The sequence below is a fragment of the Callorhinchus milii genome, unplaced genomic scaffold, assembly GCF_018977255.1.
Source record: "Callorhinchus milii isolate IMCB2004 unplaced genomic scaffold, IMCB_Cmil_1.0 Scaffold15, whole genome shotgun sequence".
Lineage (NCBI taxonomy): Eukaryota > Metazoa > Chordata > Chondrichthyes > Chimaeriformes > Callorhinchidae > Callorhinchus > Callorhinchus milii.
In genome coordinates this window covers 4,075,419-4,087,554 of record NW_024704756.1, presented here as the reverse complement: position 1 = coordinate 4,087,554, position 12,136 = coordinate 4,075,419, and the positions used below count along the sequence as shown (strand labels likewise).

Below are 12,136 nucleotides of genomic sequence, written 5' to 3'. Positions count from 1 at the left end.
GACTGCGATGGTGGGGTGGGGCGGGTGGGGGACATGGAGCAGGATGGATTATTATATGGCAACTATCCACTTTGGGCTCCTACGTGGAAGTCAAAGACATTTTGTTTTGGTTACAGACCCACGTGTAGGATCACAGTTTTAACAGGACTGAGCTGGAAATGTGGAGTAAGTACAAAATCTGAGTAAGTACAGCTAGGGGAGAGGCAAAGCATACAAGCGAGCAATTTACACACACACACAGAAGCAGAGGATAAACAAGATGCACACGTTGAATACGAGAGAGGATCAGAAAGAGAGACAGACAGACAAATATACAGCTAGAGTGGCAGAAAATTAGAAAGAGAGAGAGACCCAGGTACATATAGATTTAGAGAGGCAGATACAAAGAGTTAAATCCATGTCCCCAATTATCTCAGTTATTGTGCTATTGAGGTCTCTAATGTAATTCATTATATTGATTTGGACACTAACATTGAATCGTGGGTTTCATTGTAATGCACTGAAGGAGTTCCTATTAAAGGGCACAGAGGGTTCTACAACAATGTACTATCAGTTATATGATATTAATATAAGGTCTGGTTAAAAATATATAATGACAAAATAACTATTAAACATTTCATTATTTACATCAATTGCGATAAATCTCACTGAAAATGAGTTGGGTTTGAGATTGCCCATTGTGGAGCAATTAAGGATCAGATGATTTTCACCCCAGGGTTTTATAAGAAGCAAGTGAAGAAATTGTAGATGCATTACTTATAATCTCCTAAAGCTTTCTAGATTCGGGAATTATACCCGAGGATTGGAAAGTAGTGAACGTGAAGTTATTATTCGTTGACGGCAGGAAAGGACAAATTAAATGGCAGAGCTATGAGTTCTTACTGAAATTCATCAAGGACAGAGCAACTGAACATCTGGATGAAAGTCAGGTTGTTAAGAGTATCATTAATAATAATAATCCTTGCATTTAATATAGCGCTTATAATGTCAAAACGCTGGAAAATGCTTTCCAGTGACGACAGTCAAGTGTAGTGACTGTATTTTTGGGTGAATGCAGCTGTCAATTTGCTCACCCTACGTCTGTGACCTCCTGCAAGCCTGTCACCTTCACCATTCCCTCCACTCAGTGAATAACAGTCTTCTTCATGTTCCTTGCCCAACTTGACCCACCATCGGTGGGCAAGCTTTCATCCATTGTGCCCCTCACTCTCTGGAACTCTATGCCAAGAATCCCTCTGCCTCATTCCTCCCTCCCCTCTGCTGTCCCCATCCCCAGATCAGGCTCCCAGTTACCTGAAGCACTTTGAGACTGATGTGAAAGACATTGTATAAGTGTAAACTGTTGTGCTGTGTTATTTTATGCCCAGCAGATCAGTGTGATTCTTGCTCAGTTCTTTCTAACATGTTGTGCAGTTAGGTTCATGGCTCAGAACACAGGTTGGTTTCCACAGTCATTTTTAGCCTTAGTCCCAGCTGCTTCAACCACACTGCATTAAATAGGTCAAACACATCTCAAGCAAGTGCACATGAGCCAGCTGCCACTGATAAAACAGACTTTGTCCCTCAAGTGTCTTGTAAACACAAAATATCCTCCACGCTCTATTTTTATTTACTATGAAGTTCAAATAGATTCAGAATTGTTCTTTCAATGTGAACAAAATGTCATTCCTGGCTGGATATTTGGAAACTTACCAAACTTAAGTCAAGAAACTTACTCTTGGCTCGTTCCTTAGTGCTCTCACCTTTGAGTCAAATAGCTGTGGGTTAAAAAGGGGAATTTCTTTGCTGTAACGTGATCAAATCGATTTTGTTAAGAAACATCTCAAACTTCATCTCTACGATAACTGTTGATGCTCAGCAAAAATTATCCATTGTCACCCATAGGGGGCAGAATAAACACACGAGACACCATCATCATAATAAACTACGCACACGGTCTGATCCCCAAACCTTTGCTTGAAATTATACAAAAACATTCCCTTTTTGAGTGGCTACCCCAAAGGAGAAGGTCTCAAAAGATATCACATAGACAGAGTGGAACCCCAGCAAAGTGAGAGAAGTGCAGTGTGTGGATGTTCTACGTCAAAAGGGTAGGATTTTGGGAGAATTTTTTGAAAGCGGGAGGAGAAATTATAAAATAAATAACAAATAATCTTTGCATTTGATATAGGGATTTTGCGCTTACAGCCTGGCCCAGGGGTAGCACGCTCGCTTCTAAGTCAGAAGGTTGTGAGTTCAAATGCTGCCACGATTGCCTACAAAGACACAGCCCAATCCATTTCTCAGTAAAATCCTGTGAAATGCTTTGACATGTCCTTCTGATCAGGCACTATACCAAAAAATGCAAGGATTATTATTCATCACATCGTCAAGATGTCTCACAGTGCAGCAGCTGATTTTCACACAGCAATGTCCCCCACACAGCGAATGAATGAACAGACAGGAGGACCTTGGTATAATGTCTTGTCCAAAGGACGGCACCATTGGCAATGCACCCAGAACTGTGCTGGAGAGTCAGCATAGACTATATGGGTTCCAAGTCCCGAGAATGCACAAGAGAAAGGGTTTGGGGCAAAATATTCACAGAGGGTGATGATAGAAAGCTCAGCTGCTGATGGAAGGATCGAGGGTGCGGGGTTGGTGGGGTTGGGGGAATAGATGTGCAGCAAGTCTTAATTTGAGGAGTGGAGGGTTTGAGCAATGTAATTCACCTACGCCTTAGTTGTTCTGATAGAAAACATCTAATCTTAAATGCATTAGGCAATGTGGCTGATAGAAATGTCAAGGGCTTTGATTCATACCGATGACTAGGCCAAATATGCTGTAACAGGAATAACTATTTGTTCATAATAGCCCTCATGAAAGAGATTGAGTCTCTTTCTTTCCCATTATCACCAGTCTTACCTCTCATGGTTACCATCTGCTTACATGTCTATGACAGATCTTGGGCCTACAGGCTATTGTAGTTTCCTCAACCACTCCCCACACCCAGGACTCACAGCACAACTGCCTGCAAGAGGCAAACTTTAGTCCAGAGTTGCAATTAACTTCTGTCCTTCAAGTGAGTTCATTCAACCACATCACAATTTGTAACACTTTCAACCATCACATTTCTAACTGTGTTAAAGTTCACAGGTACTGGATCCAACAATGCACTAACAGGAGCCACTGCTGAGATTGTTACCTCAAGCACACCTTTTATTAGTGTACTAGTGGGATGAGAAACCAGGGATATAACAACGGACACACAGGCAACCAAATATTTTGACAGCGCTCACAAATCGTTCATCCTTGCCAATTCAGGATTCACCTGGAGAGTTATTGAAGGGTTGGTGGCAGGCTGCCTGACAGGAGAGGAACTTGGTGTGTCTGAGTTCCTTTCACTGGGTGCTGTATCTTTTCAGCCTCTGACTGAAGCTACTGGATGTTGACATCTGATTTTTCCAATCCCTCCCCTCTTCCCATCCGTACCCTACCTCTGTGAGCTTCTGCCCACTAACCCGGCCATTCCTTACACTCAGCAAACATCACTGGACTGTTTCATCAGTTCCCCACTCACCACTCCTGTGCCAAATTTGTATCAACAACAACAACAACTTGCACTTATATAGCACCCTCCACGCAGGGTAGCGTGTCAAAGTGCTTAACAGTGGCGGAGCCTGACTACCACTATCGCCTCTAAGTCAGAAAGGTTATGGGTTCAAAGCTCTAGGTCAGGACTTTGAACTCACAGTCTATCTAGGCTGACATTGCAATGCAGTTCTGGGGGGGGAGCCCTGCATTGTCGGAGGTGCCATCCTTTGAATGAAACTTTAAAACCAGGTTCCTCTCTTCCTGTTCTGGAGGATGAAAAGAGATGGGAGATTCTCCAGCTAACAGACCATTGCAACCTCCCCCCGCAAATAAAATTGGTCATTCACTTCATGGTTATGCACACATTGGCTCTCACGTTCATCTACAAAATGCACAGTCACTATACCTTACAGTAAATCCTGTGAAGTGGTTTGAGACATGCTCCCAACGTGAAAGGTGGTCCATCAAATGCAATTTGGTATTCTGGGCTCTACCAGCTCTCTGATTATATGTGGCCAATCCAATACGAAACTTCGAAACCGAGATAATTTCAGATGATTTCAAATGGAACCAAAATGGAATCATAGAAATTTTACAGCACAGAAGGAGGTCATTCATTCAGCCAACGTGTTGGGGCTGGTGCTCACTTGCCGCTGAAACAATCTCCCACTGCACCACTTTCCCATACACTTATCTTGAATTACATAACATCAATCATTTACCTCATTTTCTTTTAAATGTTGTTACACACTGAACTTCAATAGCCATTTGTGATTACAGAATATTATCCATACTTTAGCAACCTACTGTATTAAAAGCGTATTTTAGTCTCTCCTTGTGGTTTCTAACCTCATCTGGTGAAAGTGCTCAATGAATGCTCTCTTGAAGACGCATCTATCTATCTATCTATCTATCTATCTATCTATCTATCTATCTATCTATCTATCTATCTATCTATCTATCTATCTATCTATCTATCTATCTATCTATCTATCTATCTATCTATCTATCTATCTATCTATCTATCTATCTATCTATCTATCTATCTATCTATCTATCTATCTATCTATCTATCTATCTATCTATCTATCTATCTATCTATCTATCTATCTATCTATCTATCTATCTATCTATCAAATTCAATTTGATAGATATCTATCAATTCAATTCAATTTGAAATCTATCTATCTATTCAATCTATCAAAAGAATTTCTCATTCTGAAATCTTCCATCAGATCACCCTGTTACTCTTTGCTCTGTTCGAATCAAACACTTTCATTAATACCTCTCACCTCCGGCACCATCCTCAATGTGCAGTTTAAAGCTCATCCCTGTTGACAATACTGATTTTTGTGCATTATTAAGGTCATTGTTTACTTGAATAATTTATCTTTTCTTTGATCTTCCTTTTCATCTGGGTGAAAGTCATTTTGTGCTAAAAGCTTTTAAGAGCAAAGACTGGATTAAATCTTTTTCTGACCAATCGATGTCTCTCCCACCTGGGCTTGTCTTTATATATCAACACGAGTTTCCTCCCATCTACTAACCTTGAAATATCCTACTGACGTGTCAGTACCCTTTGGTCTGATCTGTGCCCAGCTATCTATGCGATCTTTACAGCTCAACAGCCACCTGCTGTTTAAAGACATCACAATTGATTCCTAAGCTTGGGAGACGAGAGACAAAGCAACACAGAATTCAGCCCATCTGTGATGCCCTCCATAGTCACATAGCTTGCCAACACTGTAGTAATAAGCCTTGCAACAACAGCAAATTACATTTGCACACCGCCTTTCTCGACAGGAGAATATAACGTGAAATGTCTCAAAGAGCTTCACAGGTAATTGCTCTAAAGTCCAGTGACTGTATTTTTAGACAAACGTGGCAGCCAATTTGCGCAGAGAATTGCCCCATAAAAAGCCATGAAGTGAATATTGCTCAAATAGAGTGATCGTTGTTGAGCTCTGTGTGTGTGTGAAATCTAAGACAAAGCTCCTACTGACTGTGCATCTGCCCACAAGGGGCTTCTTAGACTGCAGTGCCAGTCAATCGACAAAGCCATTTAACAAAAAGCCAAATGAAAGCAGTAAATGGTCGGAAGAGCTCCATTTATTTTCCTTTCATGACTGAAGTTTGCAGCCAAGAGTGTGAACCGATTGAATCTCAACAGAGACCTTGCAGTAACCATACAGACAGGAAATCACAACACTTGGCTGACTAGATATTTGTGCCTTGCTTTGGGAAATATGAGAGAAAAGCTGCGCTCCTGCGAGGCTCCACAGGGCATTCATTTGAACAAGTCTCGGTTATCCCCGCAATCTGTTGTTTTGTTTTAGCAGCAGGAAACTTTTCAAATTCCATTCCGAGGTATCTCTGCTAAAGACTGAAAACCCCTTTGCCAACACTCTCTTGGGTTTAAGCAGCTGATGTGTCAATATGGCCAAGCTAAATATATCATAGAAATCTTGGCCCTTGGTGCATTTAGGCTGAATTTATTACTGAACAGTGCAGCTGGTTTGCATATAAAGCCCTAAAGTATGTCTTGTCTCCTTGACAATCATTAATAATTAGTGATGATATATCCATTGTCTTTTTAGGATGAAATTTGATCTGTGAAACATAACTTTACATTACCCGTTGATTTATTTTCACCATTCATTTTATTTTTACAGTGGATTTTAATTGAACCTTAAAATCCCAGTACATATAGTGTTCCTTGATGCTCACCAGGAATTTCAGGCATTTGTAAAAAAAAACTTTTTTCCTTTCACTTTCTCCTCCTTTTCCCCCTCTTCTCGTTCAATCTCACTCTTTACATCTTACCCAAATATCTTTCTCTCGTTGCGTTTGAGCTAATAATCCCCAAATATAATTGATCATTCACTTCATGGCTTTTTGTGGGACATTGCTGAGAGCAAATTGTCTGCCCCATTTACCTTCAAAATCCTGTGAAGTACTTTGAGATAGCCTCCTGACAATGATCAAATATAAGAATTATTATAATTATTATAATTTTGTGCTTCCTTTCTCTGCTAATTGCAACCTGCTCCAATGAATGAGTCTTCCTGCTGTTAAGACAAGTGAAAGATGCTATATCAAATACAACCATTATAACTGCATATGCATTTTAATGGGTTTTCTGCACACTGAAGTGTGGGTTCAAACTACCGTACATGGTTGAATAGTTCTTGCTTCACAGACATGTGCCACAGTGCATAACAAAGGCTTTTTGAGCGAATTCTAATGTTAATGGCTTTCAGTGTGAACAGTCATTCAGAAGTAACCCATCATTATTTTGTGACTGATTGAAGGCTGCTTCTCTGATCAAATCCACCTCCATCTACCAAACACCATCGTATTGTGTTCCTTGGGAATCAATGTCACATCTAATGCATGAACAGTAGTTATACATCTAATACACTCTTATGCACATATAAATGTCTCATGTGAGTGATAGCCTGCCAATGATATGTAAATATGTCAGATGAAGGGTTTTGACAGTTCTCATGATAAAAGGTTTTGATATTTCCCTGCCGTGATACATCGATACATTCAACCCTCTTTGATCAGTTGCTTGTGAGGAACTAGTCCTATTTGTCCTCGTGTCCTAGACTGTCATTTAGTTTTTACCACTCAGTTTGAGATCGACCTCATTAGTTGGGCCCATGTATGAAGGGTGCAAGCTTGGGGAGGAGAGAAAGCTGTTATCAACTGGCCCATCAGAGAAGCTCCCAAACTGGGCGAGGAAATCTCCAGGGGAATATTTGGGATTCCATGGGATCTCTGACCTATACATGTATTTCAAAACCATTAAAACTATTGAGGAGAATTTGCTAGTGGTCACTGTGGATGTGTTATGAAAGGCCACACATTTCACCCTATTATTATATTCGCTTTGCAAACTTGAAATAGAATTCAATTACTGTAGTTAAATTCAGTTATAAAATGCAACATCACGAATAAATCAGGTAGAATTCACCTTAACATATTGAAGAACTGCAGTTATAGGCAACACAAGTTATTGAGGCATTTCCAGCTTCAACACTGAGGCCAATTCGAGCAGATACCAATGTGGGGCCTGAGGCTGAATAATTATTATTATTAATATTATTATTAATTATAAAATGAAACATCACGAATAAATCAGGTAGAATTCGAATTATTTGAATTTTCCGAATTCGATAAATGTTGTTAAAACATCTCAAAGACCTTCACAGGATGTACTGTAAAGCGTGGTGACTGTGCGTATGTAAGCAATGATCAATTTTACCTGGCGGATTATTGGCCTGGACATTGGTAACAACTCCTTTCTCCTTGCAGATATGGGATCTCTAGTGTTCATCTCAGCTTGATTTTAATGTCTCATCAGAAGGACAGCACCACTGACAATGGTGTCGGCGAAGATTGTGAGTTCAAAGTCCTCATGTCGGGGCTTGAACCCACAAATGTCTGATCAGAGACGAGAGTGCTACCAAATGGCTGCAACAAGACAAAAGCAATCCAGTTAGACTTTATTCTTTATCCTCTGTTCTCTGTTTCTCATTCTCCAATGTCCATTTTTGCAACTTCATGTATCTTTGAATATCACCTGTGGGCTCTCAGGACCATGTGTTCTCAAGTAGCACTCAGCTCGCAAGCGAGAGGACCTGGGTTTGATTCCCGGGTAGGGCGAAGCATTGGGCAGGTTTCCTTACTCCACACTATGTTACCTAGCAGTAAGTAGGAACCAGGTTATTAGTCTATTGGCGGATCACTTTTCCAGGGGTAATAATCCCTTCAAAAAAATAATAACTTGGTCACTCAATCCAAGCTTGTTTGTGGGACACTGCTGTATACAATTGGCTGCTGCATTTTGCCCACAAAATTTACAATCACTACGCTTTACAGTATATTCTGTGAAATGCTTTGAGACATCTCAAAGATGTGATAAGGCGCTATATCAAATGCAGGGATTTATTAAGTGTAATCTTGTCCCAGAGTCCACTCACATTACGCAGAACTCAGAATGATGATACCCAGGACATTCCCACATTATTTTTAGCTGACGAGCTCAATGTATTGCAAAACAGTGTCTTTTGGATAATTCTGTGACGCAAGAGCGAGTCTCACTTCTGCTGAGAAATATGAACCACATGTTGCTCCATTTTATTTCATCCCCATAAATGACTCTGTGCTATCAGATTAACAGGCAAATGTACAGTATTAGGGACCAGAGTTAGAGTGCACAGCGACCAACATATACTCAGAAGGATTGTTATTGTAGCACCTTATCACAGATAAACACAGCAGCTATCTTGCACAAAGTCAGGGCCCCAAATAGCTGTGAGATGAATAACCAATATATCTGGAGGATCACTTGCTCGGAGCCTGGAGAAATCCCTACACTTTTTGCCTTAAATGTTATGGGATCTTTAACTTCACCTGAAAACCAGGCAGATGGCACCTCAATTTAATGTCTCATTCAAAGGGCAGCACCTCCAACAAAACCCTACTTGCCCAGCTTTAAGTGCTGTGTGAGCCAGGACTGTGAGCTCAGCGTGGGGCTTGAACCCACAACCTTCTGAGCTGTGCTTGGTCTCAGAGAGAGATGAAACTGAACAGGTCCACAATAGACCTGAGTCTCAGTTCTTGAAGCGGTGCAGTTACCCACCATTACACCAATCGCAGAGAGGGTGCTCGGGAATGTTATGAGATCAAATGGACTAAAGGGCCTTTTCATTCAAATAAACCATGTGATCTCGTGGTCATTAGGATCACACCTGCAAGGCTTGAACTATGAATCAGAGACACAACTAATGGACATGCAGGTTAAAGGGCGGTCGGCTGAGTGAGATTGAAACACTGTTCCCTTTGAAAAAAACAGCGTGGAGCTAAATTGTAAAATAAAGGTATGACTCATAAGATTGAATTGTGCAATGAATGCATGGAATTTACAAAGCATTGGGTCCTCTGTATGTGTCCAATTGAGTTGCTAGTTATGGGTAAGTGCAATGACAAAGGTCGGTTCATTGGAACTGGGGAAATTTACTTTAGAGGGAAAATCAGAAATGTCAATTGCAAATGCTTTGAAATGAATGGAGCTTTTTTTTGAGATGCACGGAAAAGCAGGATCTGTTTTTGTTGCAAAGGTCACAGATAATATGTGGGATTTGAGTCTGGATTTAAGCAATGAGTCTGGCTTGTGAGTTTAGATCTGCATTATCTGAATGGTTCAACCACACTTGTAGCTCAAGTGAATTGAATGGCCTCCTAATGTGTTGCAGATTTCTACAGTTCAACATGCATCAAGAAACAAATCAGAGTGCAGGGGAAATTTTTACTTAACTTAATCCCTGTATTTGATATAGCGCCTTATCACGTCATTGAGACGTCTCAAAGAGCATCACAGAATATATTGTTAAGTGGATTGACTGTGTATTTTATGGGCAAAATGTGTCAGCCAATTGCTCCTAGCAACATCCCACAAACANTTTTTTTGAATGGATTATTATCCTCAGAAAGCTATCTGCTTTGACTAATACTGGGTTCCTACTTACTGCTAGGTAAACACAGATGTGTGAAGTAAGGAAACTTGTCCAAGGTGTTGTCCTGCCTGGGAATTTTATGGTAAGTGTTTTCATCCCATTACATAGGACAAATTTCGCCACCTCCCACCAATGCACAAAATAATATCGTGGGACCCAGGTTTGGTATCTTCTCGTACACAACTCACCTCTATAAAACCATCACATGCATCATTAAATAGAAATACTGTACTTATTCTCCAGGTTGCACTAATCTCACCGGCTATTGTGAAATCGACGACACCTCTGAGGATTTAACAATGACTCTAGATTGTAGCTGATTTGTTGCCTTAACATAAAATGGTTGTAATTGTTGCTTTCTTAGTGAAACGTTTACACAGCATAAGCACCATTATAAAGCAACACAGACGTGTGAATGTAATAAATTCAGGGAGAATCCCTGTTCTTGCATTGGTTTGATGCCTGGATGTCTTTGCTATTTCGCAACTGATGGATTGCTTTCATTAGAAGCTGCTTGTTATCGAAGGGTGAGCCATCTGAACCAGTAAATTGCCTCCTTTACTTATCCTTTCCGCTGGAGTGCACCCATTTACCCAGCCTGAGAAGACGGTCAAACACCTCAGTTACTTCTAAATTTAGTTCCGCATGAGTTCACTCAAATGGAAATGCAGAGACCATCACGGATTGAAGGTAGTTTGAATCCAGCTCGCTGAGCTGACTTGAATGGGATCGGATTTCAATTAGGATTACAATATTGGAGACCCTGTGGTGGTCTGGTGAGCAGAGGAAATTTACACCTGTGAGTTCCACTTTGTGTGGATCTGTCATTGGGGTGAAAATAGGATGTGGTAAAGCATTCTCAGAGGTTCCTTGGCTCTCATGGAATTGTACTCCAATAAGGATCAGTGGCTTCTTGGGGTAATCATTCCTTCAACATTTTTTAAAAAATTGGTCTTCACTTTACAATATATTCTGTGAAACGCTTTGAGACGTCTCAAAGACGTTATTGTTGGATACTAATTAAGACGATAAGGACCAATTGACTAGGACCAATGGAAGAGAATCAAGAGGTAGAAAAGCAGGAAGCAGGGAGAACTGAGTAGAGGGTTTTTGGTTGGCCTGTTTGATTTTGTAACTGGTGAGCTGAAATAAAAGAGTGTTCTACACATTGTATGTTGAGAATATAACAGTGCTATATCAAATGCAAGGATTATTATACATTATTTAGGGGAGTGGGAGGGAGAAAATTGGTGAACGCTTTGCTTTAGACAGGAATTTACAGATCCCAGTGGGAAAGTCAACAAATTTTAAACACCAAGAGAGTCTGGGCTGTAAATTGTGACTTGTGATCATTGGCAGCAACAACAAGATTGCATTTATATAGCACCTTTCGCATCAGGAGGACATCCCAAGGCGCTGGACTGTCAATGGTTTGCACCCGAGCTGGGGATTGGTACTTATTAGCACATCCCAAGTCGCTATTTTTAGAAAAGTGGTAAGGCTGTCACTTGTTAGTGAGACCAGTTTTAACAGCTTGGGTGTAGAAACACAATCTGTTTCTTATAACCATGTTGTCTGCAAATCCTTACTGCAAATAAGGACCAAACGAGATTTAATAGTTCAAGACAAATTACAGGATGAGTTCGCGTGTGCTTTACTGTGTAATTAACTGTGAGCCTTGGGTGCTTTTGATCTGATTCCAGTCTGACTAATTGTAAAATCACAGCTGTTCAAATATGTTGACATCTGAGGCTGGGACTGCCCATCTGAACGAATGCTACCAAATGCTTGTCACTATTTATAGCAGTCCAGCTTCACAGGAGCTAACAACTCCTCTTCAGCAGTGAATTTTACAAAGTTGCACTGTAGTGGAACACCGCACAAGTTAAACCAAATATTTTTAAGTGAAAGGCACTGCACAGTGTCAATTGTATTGTATTGTAAATCCAAAATGTATTGGCAGCGGTGGGATTCGAACCCACGCCTCCGAGGAGACTGGAGCCTTAATCCAGCGCCTTAGACCGCTCGGCCACGCTACC

General features: G+C 40.7%; 1 non-coding gene across 1 annotated transcript; it reads right to left on the bottom strand.

Annotated features, from left to right (window-relative positions):
* Nucleotides 1–12,054: 12,054 nt before the first annotated feature.
* On the bottom strand, nt 12,055–12,136 carry trnal-aag. Its single transcript has one exon. It is a non-coding gene; the product is annotated as a tRNA-Leu (tRNA).